The 17,608-nt window shown below is 52.3% G+C and overlaps 1 protein-coding gene across 2 annotated transcripts in view; it reads right to left on the bottom strand.

Moving 5' to 3' along the window:
* The window catches only part of TMEM184B (transmembrane protein 184B), a 47,346-nt gene extending 33,797 nt beyond the window's left edge, over window positions 1–13,549 (bottom strand). The window contains exon 1 of one of the 2 annotated variants that reach the window (XM_081058692.1): window positions 13,366–13,549. The gene's annotated coding sequence lies outside the window, so the exon portion shown is untranslated. The remainder of the gene's footprint in view (window positions 1–13,365) is intronic. The other variant, XM_081058691.1, reaches the window with a different exon arrangement.
* Between the last annotated feature and the right edge of the window lie 4,059 nt (window positions 13,550–17,608).

The raw sequence follows: 17,608 nt of genomic DNA, 5'->3' as shown, positions 1-17,608 counted from the left end.
AGGTGGAGAAGGGCCATGGACCTGGACCATCCTCCAGAGCCGCAGGGAGGGTGGAGTTCAAGGAAGCAGGGATGAAATGTGGTTTTTCACTTATTTTCCAAAGTAACCAAGTGCCCCCTCCTGACCTGAAAGCCTCTGAGAACACGTCAGGATCGGGCAGTGGGGTGCAGTCCCGACTCCTCTGCAGAGAGCCCAGGGCGCTTGGCAGCCTCCCTCCCTGCCTCTTCCCTGAGTATTGGCAACAGTGGGTCCCTGCACATGTAGGCCCGGCCTCTGTGCCAACGTGCCCTCCCTCTGCCCTGGTCCTTGTGGAGAGTGCCAGCTCTTCATTCACGAGTCATCCTAAACATCGTGGCCTCACCCGAGGGCCAGCCCACTCCCGCCCAGCTGCACTGCGCTCACCCCCAGTTCTCAAAGGTCAGTTCTGACAGGGTTCCTGTCTCCTCACACCTGAGTCACCTGGCACCTATATTGAGTACAGGATGGTGCCAGGCACACGGTAGGGATTTAGAAGACTCCATCATCAATAAGTGACTGAATGCCTGGCATTCAGCCACAGCAAGCTTTCTGTCACTTGGTCCCCTCCCCATCGTCAGCGCTTTCCAGAGCTCAGCTGAACGACTTGGATATTTGGCGGGAGGGAAACATGGGCCAGGTTAGGGCAAGGATGGAGACTGAGTCACACCATCTCACACATGTCTTCCAACCTGGAAGCCACGTCAGGAGGGCAAAGGGACTCGTTCTGTGTGCTCCATCAGGACACACCCAGGCCACATGGTGGGAGCAACAGGACGGTGAGAGTCTGCCAAGAGAAAGACGTTTTTACCAACAGTCCAGCAATTTTCTGGTTGCTTCCAGAATAAGGAAGCTCCCAACGAAACAGGGCTAGAAGTCCCCTAGGGCAGCAGCACTGATGGAGAGACCGTCTTCTCCCCAACTAGCCTGCAACCTTCTGGAGGGCAGAGGTCATGTCTTATGTGCAAATGAGCCCCAGCACCTGTGTCATAGCCCGGCCACAGTAAGGACTGTCAGCTGTGAATGCCCAAGGGAACAATGGAATGAGTATGTGTGCCCTTTGCAGTTCCTTCCAACTCTAAGACTCTACGACGCCCCCCACCGTCACACGGTGCCACGCCTGGGATGGAACCTTCCCTTGCTCCCTGTACAGATGTTTGCCCCCCGCCTTGTCAGTGATCACCACCTATAAGCCATTACAGTTTGCCCATGGCAGATCTTCTCGTCTTTCGTAGCATTTACCACAATTGTGATTCGACTTAGTCCCTTAACATCCTGAGTTGGGCTCCATGACAGCAGGGACCGTGTGCCATGCTGAAAAGGTATTTGCTTCCTGATTGCTTTGGGGACAGAGGAAACAGCATCGACAAAGGTACGGAGACAGTATGTAGACAGACCCTTGGCCAGGGGTATGTCCATCGGGCTGCTGTTAACTAGCCATTGGGGGGAGGGTGCAGCCTGACTGAAGGGCCACCTGTGGCCTCTACAGCTGACAAAGCCCTCCTGACAGGGCGGGAAATGGGTCTTGTTGCTGTCAGAGCGTCCAGGCGGAGGTAGGCCCCGAGAGGAGCCACGGGGACCACCAGCACACTGCCCTGCTCAGCGGCCAGTCACAGGGCTGGGTGGGGACCACCTGGGTGCCAGGCGGCCAGGGGGGCTCAGGGCTAGGCAAACCCAGCTCACAAGAAAAGGAGTGCTGGCTTATGAACGTCCTCTTCACCTCCTATCAGGGGGCCAGGGAGCCTACGCCATCACCAGAGGGCACCTGAGAGCACCAAATCAGAGTATAGGGAAGTGGGGGCTCTTGAGTAAAATTCCATGGGGCCCTTGCGAGGCCTGCCAAACCATGCCACTCCTAGAAAACCACTCAGAACGAGGCAACCGCTCACTTCCCCGAATAGGGCCTGCCCCCTGTCCTTCTCCGGGCAAGACAACCTTGGGCTAACTCCCCTTATGAAGATACCTACCTTTTCTAGAAAAGCTACAAAGCTGTGTGTGGTCATGGAACTCGCAACCTGCCTTGAATTTCAGGTATGTCAGAGAGTCTCACGTCTCACTCAGATTGTATTCTGAGTCATTTTCACGTCATGTTCAGGGGACACCTTGCTGTTGCCCCTACCTACCCCCAAATTTCCTGTGTGGAAGGCTACATAATGGCCTCTAAAGATGTCCACATGCTAAACCCCAAATCTGTGAATGTTTTACTGTGCATGGCAAAAGAGCCTTTGCAGATGTGATTAAGTTAAGGCTCTTCATAAAGAGATGATCTCAGATTATCTGGGTAGGCCCAATATAATCACAAGTGTCCTTCTAAGAGGGAGGCAGGAGGGTGAGAGAGCCAAGAAGCCAGTGTGACAATGGAAGCAGAGAGAAGGCTGAGACGCGAAGCTCCTGCCTTTGATGATGGAGGACAGGACCATGAGCCAAAGAATGCAAGTAGTCTCTAGAAGCTAGATAGAAAAGGCAAGGAGACAAATTGTTTCCTGGAACCTCCAGAAGGAACACGGCCCTGCCAACACCTTGATTTTAGCCCAGTGAAAAATGTTTTGGATCTCTTCCCTCAAAACTGAAAGATGACAAATTTGCATGGTAAGTCACTGAGTTTCTGGCAATTTGTTACAGCAGCAGCAGGAAACTAATACACCCACTTTACAGATGAGGAAACCGTCGTGTCGTCTGCCCAGTCCCCTGGTAAATGGCTCCTGACACTTCCCTGCCATTCTGTCAAACCCACAGATTTCCATGGGCCAGGGAGTCAGACCACCGACATCTAACTTGCAGCTCTGCCACTTACTAGCTTTGTGTCAGGGACAGTTACATAATATCTTCTGTTTCAGCTGCCTCAAAAATGGGGCTGCAGCCACACCTACCTCTGAGAGAGTTGTAAGGAGCCAACAAGTTACTACAGGAAAGCACTGAGAACAGGGCTTGATACTATGTTACCTAGTATGATTACTCTCCTAGTTCAGTTATTTCCTCCCTGTCAGGCTGAGAACACACTTGCCAACAGTCTCTGAGACCCAGGCCAGTCCTGTCTGGTTGTCTGCTGTCTTTTAAACCTTCTGAGGTCATCTTTTCATTCATTCGTTTCAGATCCAAACCCTTTAGAGCTGCAGCCATCAAGTGTTCACTCGGGCAGTTACCACACACCCACTGACCGAGCTAAGCTGGCAACACCAACGTCTCCAGCAATACTAACACAGCCTGGGAGGGATTTGTGTCCTTTTAATTAATATATGTGGAGAAACTTCCATCTTGACATAGCTCACTGGGTAGAATTTGACTCGGTCGCTGTGAACCTGACCTGGCCACTCTGCTGCCTCTTCAGCAGCCTGGAATGACAAGCCCCCTGCCTCTGGGAACTTCTGGGTGGCTTGGCTGCCTTTGGGGGAGGCTGACCCACAGCAGAGCACGTCAGCAACCCCCAGCCTGGACCCTCTACAGAGAGGATCAGAGGAAAAGAGCTGCTAGCCGCTGGCCAGTCTGCTTGGTTACCCTTTGGAAAAACGACCACATGCCCCCAAGAGGGGGAGGGTCCCATCACTCCGTCCCATTCCCCTTCCATCAACACATACAAGAAGGCCACTCTATTCGCCCCACATCTCTCCCTTCTCAAGGGGCCAAGTTCCTAGGAATCTGTCAACCACGAAAGAAAAATCATCCAATCTAGGGTGACAAATAGAAGGGAACAACAAAGGAATTCAAAATCCTTCAATAAGGAGCTAAATACATCCAGCAGTGCACAAATGGGTCCCCTTTAGAGGCTGGACCCTGAACCTCCATGATCCTACTGCCCATGGGAGCAGGTTGTCTAAGCGAAGACCCCTAGGATTCCTTCAGCAAGCAGCCCGGCTCCTGCCCAGGGTACCTTGGTGAAAAAATTCTAACCTGAATTTCACGCACTCAAACACGTATTGAGTGGGGTGAACCAGACTTCCACCTGGGAGTACACCCAGTGAGTCCACGGGTGCCCCATGGACAAGAACAAGAAATTCCACAGCAGCTGTTTCTAAGAGCAAAAGGCTGACGCAGCCCAAATGCCCACCCGCAGAAGGGATAAATAAATTAGGATATGTTCCGACAGCGGACTCCTGTGCAGCGGTGAAAAGAACAAGGGCCACTACACATGACCTGGATGGACCTCACTGGAGCATTCTGTGACCTCAAGTATGGAAAGGTCAGGCCAGTCCACAGTGATGAGGTGTGAGGAGGGGTCACCCTGGGAGGGTCAGTGACCAGGAAGAGGCCCAGGGAAGCTTCTGGGTGCTGGGAACGTTCTGGACTGTGGTTTGCACGGCTATTCAGACGTACAAATCCATCACACTGTACGTCTAAGGTCAGTGTACTTTACTACAGTAAGTTAAACCTCCTTGAAAAGTGTGAAAGTATAAACCTTTTAAAAGATTAAAACTATATACCTACAGGAAAAAAACAAAAAAACTACATACCTTTGAGCACCTTCTATGTGCTAAGTCCAAAGGGATCTCAGACAAGATTAACCCTTTAAGAGTTTACAGTCTAGTGGGGAAGAAAATACACAAGGAACAACACAAGGCTGCCCGTGCCAGTGGAACAGGTAACGAGAGTGGGCCAACGGTGTGATTTGGGGAAAGTGGTAGAAGAAATTGATTAAATGCAGGTGCTTTGGAGGCAGCCAGACCTGTGTCCAAATCCCCCTTCTTGCTGTGACCTGGACAAGATGTTTGCCCCATTTCCTCATCCGTAAGAGCTGTACCTCATGGGTCCTCATGCGGATGCAAGGAAAGAATGCACACAGGGCACTCCGGCATGCGACTGTCATTATTCCCTCTGTGAGGCTGGGCCTGCCCTGTGCCACGCACTGGGCTGCACGAATGTGAACCAGGCGCTGCCCCCCACAGCTTCCCATCCCACCAGAAGGAGGGCAACCGCCGTTCACCAACTCGGCAATCATCTAACTAATCGGGGATCGGGGCTGAGCATGACACAGACGTCGTCCTGTGGGGAATCAGACACCCAGGACACAATGTAAAACGGCTTAAGTGTCAGCTGAGAGGAACAGATAAAGAAGTGGGGGAGGTCAGAGGGCCACGCAGAGGTGGAAACTGAGCTGGGCCTTGAAAGGCAGACGGGATTTGGCACGCGAGCAAAGGCCTGGAGGTGGGAAGCCAAGGACACACGCGGAGCAAAGAGAGACCAGTCAAGTACGGCTCAAGAAGAGGCCCGGGAAAGGGCCTGGGCTGCCCAGGGCTGAGTCCCACTTGTATTTTGCTGTCAGTGCAGAAGGCCCTGAAGAGTTCAGAGGTCAGCAGGGATTTAAAATGACAAGCCAGCCAACAGCAGTGTTTCAGAGAGGCCAGAGAGGGATGGCTCCTTTCTCCAGGGCTGGGGCTGGGGTCATCGTAACCAAGAAACACCCAACACCGGTCCCTTTGTGAGACCTGAGCGTGCCTTTTTGATTAGATGGTGGTCAAGGCCCTGAGTCAGGCTGGCTGGGCCTTGAGGGAGTGGCCAGAGCCTCGACCTTCCTGCACTGGGCAAAGGATCTTATTTAATTTTAGTTCACTTTTTTAAAATACCACATATTCACATGACTCGGCACTCAGAAGGTATTACGGGCCTCCAGTGAACAGTCTCCCAGCACCCGCGCCCAAGCCCAGAGGCGGCACAACCACTTCTTGTAACTCCCCAGAGACCCGAGCACAAACAGAAGCAAACGACGCACCTGTCACAGGCGGAGGCCCCCCAGCCACCCGCCCACACCTGCTCCTGTCACAGAATCTATCTTGGCGGGTTGCTCCCTATACGGGCCTGGAGTCCCTGCCTTATTTTTTATGGCTGCACAGTATTCCACGGTCCAGATGGACCATAATTTGTTCCTGGCCCCCTGCTGATAGACATTTAGAGTGCGTACAATCTTTTGTTATTACAAATAAGGCAGCAATGACAAACCTTGCAAACAAGTCACTTTGCACACATGTTAACACATCTGTAGAATAAATTCCTAGAAGTGAACTGGTGGGTGAAAACATACAAGCACTTATAATTTTAAAAATGTTACTAGAAAGGCAGGATACATTTAAATTGCTCACCTAAGAAATAAGCCTAATTATTCGGGAAAACACTGATAATGCGTAGTTTTAAGAGTGCCCAGGTGATGAAACAGTGGAGAAAAGCCCCATTTTCAGCAGACAGAGCGCCAGGTAGGAGATGGTTCTGGACCTGGACCAGCCCCTACTCGCCCGGTATCCTGGTCCATGAACTTGCATTTCCTCACCAGCAAGTGAAGGGCTAGACCCGCTCAGCTACTCAGCCCATCCCGGCATAGATGGGCTCCGATGCCCTGGGCCCAGGGCACGTGGAAGCGCTGACAGTCACCACGACACCCAGCTGTAATTGGTCTCCCTGGGAGAAGGTGGTAAGGTCCCCAGGGAGGAGCAGGCAGGCCACAGAGTGTGCATTAGACGCAGGTCTGGTGGGGAGGGAGTGGGGAGCCCCAGAGGGGCATGTATTTCCAGTCTGGCCGTCCCAACTGAGTGATCAGTACCTCGTGCTGCTCTCCCTGCACAAGCTGCAGGGGACACCATTGCCATGCAAGACACACTCGCACGCCGCGACATGCACGGCTGTGTCCATCATGGACCTTTTACAGAACGCGTGTGGCTGACTTCACTCTTCAAGCAGGTGGCTGGTGGAGGATGGAGGCACGTCTCTGGATACCTACTGTCCTCCCTGTGAGGACAGCTGGGTAAACGCAACAAGCAGGGCAGGCCTTCCTCCCACGTCGCAAAAATCCAACCCAACTACTGATAACTGGGAATGAAAGAAAAGGCCGTCTAACCCCAATCGAATGGGACACATCTCCGGGCAAACCAAAGACAGCATTCGAGAGGAAGAGCCCTGGCCGCCTTCCTACTTCCCAGCCTATGCTCTCTGCTCCGACAGACTGAGGGCCAGGGACTCCTGTAAATCAAATCATATGTAAATGCACTGAGGTTATTGCTAATGAAATTCTTCTAACCAAGGCGCAGTGCATCAACCTTTCTTTGTAAAGCAAGTATGTACTGTTTTGGTAAATCTAGATTTTCATACGTCTCATCTGTTTAAAATCCATGGACAAACTGTGTGTAGATGTACTACTTTCTCTTCCTGGAGGTGAGGCTGTGACCCCAAATGCCCAAGGAGAGCTCACCTGATCTCCGCTCTTCAACTCACCTACCTGTGTCTCCCGCCTCTGTGTGCGCAAGGTGGTCCCACTACCTGGAAAGCCCTTCTGCCATCCCCACTGTCCATCAGTGCCCCCAGGCTCCTTAGCCCACCTGAAGGCAGAGCAGACTGGGGCACTGCTGTGCCGGGGGGTGGGGTGGGGCGCACTTGAAGCAGCAAGGACACAGGATTCAAAATGAAAAACCTGGAGCTTCCTTCCACAGGACCTTAGACAAATTTACCCTTCAGAGCCTCAATCTACCCATCTATAAAATAGGTACAATAATTCCAAGGTCCCAGGCCATTGGCAGGATTAAATGAAACAATATATGTGAAATGTAATTTCCAAACTGCAAAGCCCTACACAAAGTCCAGTGAGGATAGAAATATTTGTATTAATTAGCATGTCAATATTAACATTAATATCCTCACATCCGTTCACTAAAACCTACCACTGTGCCTTGCAGGCAGTCAAAATAATTATCGATGGAATCCCAGATTCTCCATTCATTCTAGATGGAATAAAAAACAGGTGCTGGAGGCAGAGACCAGGAGGCCCTGCTAGCAGCTACAGCAGCAGCCTTGGGGTTAGTTATTTTTCCCTCGAAGCTTTTCTATAAATGATGACCCACAGGGCTCTGGGGAACAGCACAGCCCAGCAGAGTAGAGGTTCTCAGCCACCTGACAGCAGGACGGGGCCTCCCTGGGTACGGGCTGTCCACAGGGTTTGTAGCAGGAGAAAAATAAAGGTACCAAACTGCATGCATGTCTCCCAGGGTGGGAAGCTGTCTGATGTGAAAATCCCTTTCAGGGTGACAGACGCAGTAATTTCCAGGTCTCACTCCACCTGCTTCCCTGGGGTGGGACCACCCGTGGCCTGTAGGTATAAGCGTCCACAGATCAGGGCTCCCCAGCAAGGAGACTACAGTCTTCAGGGGGGTCACCAAACAGATTTCAGGTTGGAAAAGGAGTTACACACGCATGCTCCTCTTCTCTATCCATCTTCATGTAACTGAAGATCTGCTCTCCTTCCAAACCAGGTCCCTCGCTTTGGGCGGCTTTCTAACATGGGACCTCACCTGAGCCTTGTGGCACCTGGGAGATGGTGGGCAGAGAGAGTACAAGTAGCCTCATTAGAGAGCAAGTGACTCACCCAAGGTCATCACCCAGGTTCTCCGACTCGGCACAGGGCTCTGTCCACCGCCGGCACCATAGTGCTATTCAGTTTGGGACCTACCTCATCTTTCCCACAGATAACTTGAAATAAAGTGCCAGTTGCTCTGTTTTGGAATTTCTCTGACTCTTTTATATCTATGGCTAACTTTTAAATTTCATGGGTAAATGCTTATGACCCAGTGTTATGGGAACAATGAGATAACACCAGATTATGCCTAGAAAGAAATACGCCCAAGCATCAACAGTGGTTATTTCTTGGTGACGAAATTTGGGGTGACTTTTATTCTTACCCCCCAATCTTTTCTGTTCTGTTTACTATAATTAACAAGTACTATTTTCAAAAGCAGAAAAGCTTATTGTTTTTTAAAGACTGAAACACAGAGAACAACAATGCAAACTTTCCATTAAATATCCATTAAGTCACGTGTGACTTTTTATAACATGGTAGAACTGGAAGTGACGCAGATTAGGCACAAAGGTTTTCTGGGTGGGATCTTCCCCCTCTGGTTTCCGCCGCAGAAGAGAAGGAAAAGGAGGTGACCGTCGGGCTTCCTGCCTCCCAGCCCAGGCCTGAGACTCCCAGACCATCAGACGGGCTGTTTCATGTGCCCTGTAGGCTCCTGATACAGGCTCAGGTCGGCCTTAATGACCGTCACTTCTCAAGAATACTTCCAGCTTTATCCAGAGTGGCAATGACATTACCCCATACAACCATTTCATGTTAGTCAGAAACTATTTCAGCACCTTCTCTATATAAGGCATCGTGCCAGACACTGAGCCATCACTCACCTAATACTGGAAAGAAGACCCCAGAGGCTACGAGTTATCCTTCTGGGTTCTGCCCCAGTATAGGGTTTCAGTTAAAACAGCAACAGGAACATAACACATGCTGCTTGGGCGTGACGCCTGCCTAATTCCAGCATCTCAACCACGCTGCACGCCCCCTGCCAATCCAGGAGAATGCTGGTAACTCAGCTGCAGTGTGTTAGGCACATCCCTTAGCAGAGGTAGAGATGATGGGGAGGGAACCCCAAACTTGGCAACCACCCAATTCTTGTCTCCATGGACCCCTCCCACTTGACTTCCCCTTACTCACGGTGACAACTTAAATGTCACCTCTCCAGCAAAGTGCCTGCCCAGGTGAGAATGTCCGAACGGTCCCTCAGGGGCACCTGTGACAAATGTAATTGCTCCTGGGTTTGCTGTCTCTCCCCCAAGCTGGACTCAGCGCCCTGAGGAATAAGAAAAGCCAGTGTTTACTGAGCATGTACTATGTGCCAGGTGCTGTGCTGAGCTCCATGTAGACGTTAGGTCATGAGAGTCGCATGATGGCTGCTCTACTATTACTCCCATCTTACCGGATGAAGGAAAGTGCCTCATGTCCCCCTTTTTAAAGAATGGGAATCAGTAAGCAAGCTGCCCAAGGCCACAGGGATCGTAAGAGAGTGAAGATTTCAACGACACCTCCGGTTCTCAATCCAGGCCATGGGACTGCCCAGCTCCTCCGGTCCCTCTCTCCCCAACATCCAGGGGGGTGTTCCTTTGTCCTGTGCTGCCAGTGACCATTTTGGGCCCTTTCCTGAATTCTTGGCCTCCTCTCCCATGGCACCCAATTGCGAAGACTTCCCCGGCTCTTCCCCTCACATCCTAGACCCATCAGTTCCCACACCCCACCTCAGAGGTGCTTCAGCAGGTCTTGTGCAAAGACTCTAACCTTTCGGCCTCATGGCACAGCGACTAGAGCAGCTGCGTGAATGCCAGCCGCCAGACACGCAGCGCAGCAGGCAGGTAGAGTAAGCATCTCCTCTGTGAACCCACGTGGGATCCAGTCATTACACCTGGCTTTCCCGCTCCAGTTCCCACTCTGTCCCCACTCTCCTCCGCCTGTATTTCCAGCGCGGGTGAGCGTGGGCATGTGGACAGCCACCACCGCTCTCGAATGGCAAAGAGAGCCCCCGTGTCCACTGCAGATCTACAGCGTGGGAAGTCAGTGAGGACCCGTGGCACCCGGGCAGAGCTTGGGTTCCAGCGCTGTGGGGCCAAGTCACAGCCGGCCACACAGGCCAGTTTTAGAGCAGTCACAACAGTGGGCTCCAGAGGCCCGTGCTGAGTCACACAGGGTCGTGAAGACCAGAAGCTGCTGGAAGAGAGGAAAGGCAACAGGACTAAACAGGATTCCAGTGACCTGGGGGAAAGCAAAGGAGAGGAGGCGGATCTTCTTGGAGGTCTCTGCTGGAATAAAGGAAGGAGAGATGCTCATACGATCCAGTAACGCCCAGCCGTGGAGGTCACTTCCTTTAGGAAATTTCCAGGGCTCCCTGCTGGCCACACCAGAGTCAAGTTCAAACTCTTCAGTGGGGCCTTCCGCGGTCTTCATGCCCAGGTCCACCTCTGCGATGTGTGGGAGGCCAGGTGTTTCAGGACTCCTTGCCTCTGCCCAGGGGATCCTCTGCCTGAACGACCCTCTTTCTCCAGGAATGAGTATTCCTCATCCTTTAAGTGACACATTTTGCTTCTCAGAAGACTTCTGGGACACCAGAGGGTTAGTGGGGAAAGAGCACAGCCTCTGAGGTCAGACCGTCTGGTTCAAAGCTAAGCTCCACCAACCAGCCCTGCTTTTAACCTCCTCGGCAAGGCAAGGCGTGAGGGTCACTGTTCTCGCCTCACTGGGTGGTGGGAGCATGAAACACACTATTGCATGAAAGTGCTTTGAACTGTGCCTGGCACACAGTAAGTGTTTAATAAACAAGCTGTTGTTCCTATTGTCCTCGGGCCCTTTAGAGCCCTCTGTTTCCACCACAAGCAGAGCACTGTCTCACACATATGTGCTGCACTCTGGACTCCCTCGGCCAACCACAGCCTTTTGGAAGACACAGCACACGACTCAGGCCCAGCACAGAACCAGGCACACAGTAGGTCTTCAGTGAGTACTCAGTCCCCGTGAAGGTCCTGTGGCAGACCCCACACAGAGCTCTCCCATGGCCCAGCTGCTGGCCTTCCACAGCTCACACGACAAATCCCCAGTCTAAAGGCCCCGCAGAGACGAAGGGCCTTGGCTGCTACTCGGTTTCAAAACAATAAAGGGCTGTACTCTGTCTTACTAAGGCTGTTTCCACTCCAGGGAATTTATGGGGAGAAATGAGCACAGCAGGGACTGGAAATAGCACTGAGCCCCTTTCGGGGAGAGGGCTGGGCTGGCCCACCAAAAACCAGGAGCAAAACCTCAATGGCAGAGGGGGGAAAGCGGCCTCCAAAAGCCGGAGCTCCAGAAAACTCGGCCAACACGAATAAACTAGGACAAGATCACTGGCACCTATTCTGCCTTGAAGCTCGTCTTCCTACCACCTGGAAAGCTTTAGAAGGGGTTCCTTGTATAACCCACAACCACGTGGGAGCAACTCACAACACATCCAAAATCCCAAGGGCTGCACAAAGGAGCCCCACGTTGCTGGTGGTTCTCCAGGGGGAACCCACAGTGTCTTCCCCACCCATACTGACTATCGGGACCTTGTGTCTGCATTGGGGTCACAATCTATGTCCATCTCCCCAGCAGACCGGGAGCCCCTAGAGGCTGAGCACCGGCCCCGATCATCTTCAGACCCCTTCGCCGTGCCCTTAGCATGGTGCCTGGGGCATAGATGCTCAGTTAGTTACAAGGCAGCAAGCTCTGGCGGCAAGAGAAAGATTCTGGTTCACCGACCTAAGGTCCCCCTCTGGGTCTGTTTCCCCACGTGCAAACAGGGATAACGAGTTCTGTACTCACACATCCAGAGAGAATAAACCAGGAAAGTACGCGTGGAAAGCACCAAAGCATCAGATGAATGCTAGTCACCCTTCAGGCTTCCAGCTCAGCTGTCCCCTCATGTCGTGTCTTTTCTGCTGGCCAGGGTGCCCTCTCCCAGCACGGAACCCACTCTGCACATCCTTTATTGTTTTTATGTTTTTTCACATGGCTGTGATTCCCCCACCGACCTGAGAAGGCCTGGGCCTGGGGCATCATGCGTTTGTGTCCAAGGCCTAACAGAATGGGCACTGGGGCCTGGCTGCCGGGACCCTGGCACCCCGCAGCCCCAGTTCTGACGCACACAGCACCCCCCCTAGGACGGACCCCTGCGCAGCGCCTCCGGGGCCCACCGACCAGGCTGCGAAGGGAGATGCGGAGGGATGCTGAAACAGAAGCCGCGAAGGAAGCCCCCGGGACCCGCGGCTCCCCTGCAGGCGGAGGTGAGCGCGGGGCCGGCTCTGCAGCACCACGGCCTCCCGGGCACAGATTGCTGTTTCCTGCCTTACAGAAAGCGGCTGGCAGGCGGCTACATAACCCACGGCCTCCACCTCACGCACAGGTGTCAGGCGTGCCAACACTCGCTTTGCGCGGTGCCCTGGGTGTGTGTGTGTGTGAGATGCCTGCCCTTGCACGGCCCCAGAGGGGACGCGGCCTGGGAAGGCTCCCACGTGCAGCCCCGGCGGCGCGCGGAGGGGACGTACGCCCCCGAGGCAGGGGTCCCCCTCGCCCAGCCTCCGGGCCCCCCCGCGGCGCAGACCCTCGGAGCCCGCCCCCCGGCGGCGCCCCTCCGCCCAATCGCGGCCTCCCGCCCGCACTCGGCGCCGCCGGGCGCGCACAACCCCCTCGCAGAGGAGCCGGCCCGTCCGCCTCCCCTCGCCCCACCACCCCCACCCGCAGGTCCGATTACACGCCAGGCGCGGGCGCCGCCACGTCGGCGAGGACGGGGCCAGGGCAGCGCCACGGGCGGCCCCGCGACCCCGCCGCGCGAGCGGGGGGCGCAGGGCGGGACCGGCGGGAGGGGCGGGGCGGCGGCGGCTCCCTCCACGTTCCCGCCGCCCGCGTCCCCTTCCCGCCCGGGGATCCGCCGCCCACGCGACCCGCGGGGCGCCCCCCGCACGGGCCTCTCCACAACGCGGTGGCCGTCCTCCCCCGGGAGCCCGCCGCCACCCCTCAGGGCTCTGGCGTGAGAGCGGCCAAGCGGGTACCTCAGGAGCCCATCGCGGCGGCAGCGGCGGTGGCGTGTGCGGGCGCCGCGCGGCGGCCAGACTCTGCGGGCGGGGCGGGCGGGCGGGGCGGGCAGCGCCGCAACCCCGGAGTCTCCCGGCCGCCGGCTCGTCCCGGGCCCAGTGAGGAGCCGCCGCGGCGCGCCTGCGCACTGAGCGCGCCTCCGGGGAGGGCGGGCCCGCGGCCGCGCGGCTGAGATCACCGGCGCCGCCTTAAAGGGGCCACGCCCCGAACACCCAGCTCGCCGCAGGGGGCGGGGGCGACCCCGGGTTCTCCTGCCGCCGCAAACCGACTGGCCGAGAGTCGCCTCCCCCGCAACCCTGCCCATCACGGAGCTTCTTGGGGTGCGGGGACAGGGTCTTGGGCTCTAAGCTCTGTTCCACTCTGGTGCTTCACTTCTGTTAACCCTAATTTCTTTCCCTTGGGCCTGTTTTGCGGATAAAACAATATACGCTAATGGCTATTTGTCGAGTGAAGGGTGCGTGCAGAATGGCATGAAATGAATGTATTCCGAAGTGCTTTGTGCAACCACGCAGAGAAAGAGGCTTTTTCTTCCCACTCCACTCAGTGGCGCTTCTGTCTCGCTCCACCTTGCTCTAGGCGACCTAACTAACAAAGTTTTTCAGATGTCATTCACATCTCCTACCCGGTTGCTCTTTGCCCGGTCGACACCTTACCACCTTACGTCCGTTAGGTAACTGAAAAACAAACTCCAGTCAAGTTCTGGCGTCGATGTGCTCAAGATCCCCAAATGTATTTAATCCCCACTCGGCTCCTCCCCCGAACTGTTTCTCAACACGTCTTACTTGAGATCCAATAAGCATCTCCAAGTCAACACGCCCACAACAGAACTCATCTTCTCTCCCAAACAGACAAGACGAGCTCCCTCACAGCCTCCCTGGAACTGCAGTTGGCAACTCCATCCTGTAGGCGCTCAGGCCAGACCTCCAAGAGTCATCCTTGAATCCCTCCCTCTTCCCACCCCTTTCCCAGCAGGAGCAGGAAATCCTGTGGGCTCTACCGCAAAAATATATCTAGCCGCTGAGCTCTTCCACCACGTCTCCACTGCTAGCACCCTCGTCCAGCTTCTGTCCAGGATTGTTGCAATATTCTTGCTATGGACTGAATGTTTGTGTACCCCCAAAATTCATGTGCTGAAATCCTAACCCCCAACGTGATGATATTAGGAGATGGAGCCTTTGGGGGTGATTAGGTCATAGAATGGAGACTTCATGAATGGGATTTGAGTCTTTATAAAAGCGACTCCAAAGAGCCCTCTACCCTTCTTTTTGCCATGTGAGGTGTCCATGTAAGAACGTTTAAACCTGTAGAGAATTTTTAAAGGGGTTTATTGGAGCCAAAACTGACAACAATTGCCAAGAAGCAAGATCTCAAATACTCAGGAGAATGACAGTTTTGCCATTTCTTTTATGCATTTGAAATTTCGGAGGGGGTGGCCAGTTAGCTCAGTTGGCTAGAGTGTGGAGCTAATAACACCCCTAAGCTGCTGGTTTGATTCCTACAAGGGGCCACTGTGAGCTGCGCCCTTCTTTAAAAAAAAAAAAAGAAAAGAAAAGAAATGAAATGAAGGAGGAATGTAAAGATTACTTGAAGGTGGGAAAAAGCAAGGTGGGGACTGGATTACAGGATAGTTAACAAGCTCATGTGTTCTATTGAGAGTGATTAGGCTTATTTCAAACATGTGTTAACCTAGGGGCACAAAAACAAAGGACAGGGCTTGCTTAAGGCAAAGATAAACCTTTGACTAAAGAAGTTATATGCCAAAAAAAAATTAATGAATTGGCACACAATAACTCTATTGACATTACTCTTTAAAAAATAAAAAAAGTACAATTGTTAAATAAATAAATAAATAAATAAATAAATAAATAAATAAATAAATAAAATAAAGAAGTTATATGCCTGGGGCGTGACTACGCACCCGGAAGAAATGAGATCACTCTATGAGGTTACTTTCCTTAGAACCCCCTTTTTGTCCACAGAGGATACAAATCAGCAATCTGCAACCCTGAAGAGCAATCTCACCAGAACCCAGTCAAGTTGGCACCCTCGTCTCAGACTTTCAGCCTTCAAAACTCTGAGAAATCCTTTTCAATTGTTCATAAAGCTATGGCTCTTTACTATATACAAAGCAGCCCAAATTGACCAGGATTACTGCAATGTTGTCCTAACCTGTTTCTGTTTTCCCAGCCTTGTCCCCTGCCCCAATCTATGTCAATATAGGAGCCAGAGAGATTTTGCTTTTACCTAAGTCAGGACATGGCACTTCTTTGCTCAAAACCCTCCACTGGCTCTCCTTTTCATTCTGAGTAAAAGCCAAAGTCCTTACCAATCTTTACAAAGTCTTGCTTGATTTGACATTCTACCCACCCTTATCTCCTCTTCTTTCCTGCCACACTAACCCCTTGCTGTTCCCCGGAATGAGCCAACCACACTCCGCTTCCAGCCCTCTGTACTGGCCGTTCCCTCCACTGGATAGCTGTTCCCTCAGATATGAGAATGGTCCCTCCCTCACCCTCTTCAGGGTTTGTGCAAATGTTCCCCACTCACTGAGACCTGCCCTGACCACCTTAGTAAAATTGCCAGATCCCTCACGTGCTCTCCTTATTCCGCCCCCCACGCTGGTTTTTCCCCATATCACTTAATTGCTATCATAACATAGTTTGCCTGTTGTACAGTTTGTCTTCCGCCAGTTGAACATAAACTCTATGAGGACTAAGATTTTCGTCCTTTTTGTTTCCTGATAAAATTCCAGTACTTAGTACGAGGACTGGCATAGAGAACATGCTCAAAAAGTATTTGTAGCATGCACAAAGATACTCTAGAAAGAGTCCCACAGAAAAATTCCTTCCCAGCCCCAGGTGGGAAGTTGCTCAGGGCGATCCCAACACACTGACCAAGGCTTATCATTACTTATCATTAATTGCTTGGTAGTCATTTGTCCATGACTTCTCAGCTCTCCTTCCTTCCACACAAACTCCTCTAGGGCAAAGTCCTTGTAAGCTCAGCTATCATCATAGCTTATGCTTAGCACAGAAAGCTTATAAACCAGACGGAATCTGACATCCACTGTCCCCTCCAGAGCGGTCAGGCCAAACCGAACCCAAATTCAGGGTCTTAGCCCTTTCTCATCAAGAGTACTCTTGGGAAGAAAGAAATCTTACCATTTGCAACAACATGGATGGACCTAGAGAACATTACGTTAAGTGAAATAAGTCAGACAGAGAAAGACAAGAAGCATATGATCTCACTTATATGCGGAATCTAAAGAAGAGAATAAGTGAATGAACTAATCAGAAACAGTTTTGGAGACAAAGAGGAAAAACTGAGGGTTGCTGAATGGGCGGGGGGGGGGGGGGCGGGGGGGCGGGATAAGGGGGAAGGTGAGGGGATTAGAAAACAGTCAGTAACCACAAGATGGTCACGGGGTTTTGAAAATCAATTTGGGGAACGTAATCAATAATGTTGTAAAGATTTTGTAGGGTATCCGATGGACATGTGTCCCATTTGGGAGACCACCTCAGGGATGATGTAGATGCCTGATCACGGCACTGTACACCTGAAGCTGAACAATAATGAATGCCAACTATAATTATATATATAATTAATATAATATATATATAATTATATATAATAATATATATACATATATATATGTATGTATGTATATACTTACAAGAAGCGGAGTACAGCGTTAGGAATAGAGACAGTGGAAATGTAATGGCTGTGTGCGATGTCAGAGGGATAGTGGATGGGGGAGGGGGGTCACACAGTGTGAGGGATATAAATGATAAACGTCTAAGTATTACTTTGTCTTGTGCACTTGAAACTAATAAAAAAAAACATCTGGCACTTGATTGGCGCTGAATAAATGGTACCTATTAAAAAAAAAAAGAGTACTCTTGGGTCTCAACTTACAGAGGCTCCAGGCTGGTGTGGGCAGAGGCAGGTGGTGAGTATTTTTAGCCTTGTATCGCCAGAGAGGGGCTCAACACAGAAAGTCACCTGGTCTGAGTGCCATGGCAGGTCAGCAGGTGGCACTGGGACCCCTGGTTGGTTGTTCCTTGCCTTTCCTCATTCTCTCCCCCAGGCTTTCCAAAATGAAAACAAACATCTACCCCCTTTTTCTACTCCCTCCCCCACCCTCCATGCAACTGCACATCCATCCAGGCTCAAAGATGCCACTCATGTTGATCTCCTCTC

Source organism: Rhinolophus hipposideros, assembly GCF_964194185.1.
Source record: "Rhinolophus hipposideros genome assembly, chromosome: 9".
NCBI classification, from domain to species: Eukaryota; Metazoa; Chordata; class Mammalia; order Chiroptera; family Rhinolophidae; genus Rhinolophus; species Rhinolophus hipposideros.
This window is presented reverse-complemented; position numbering and strand designations above follow the sequence as displayed.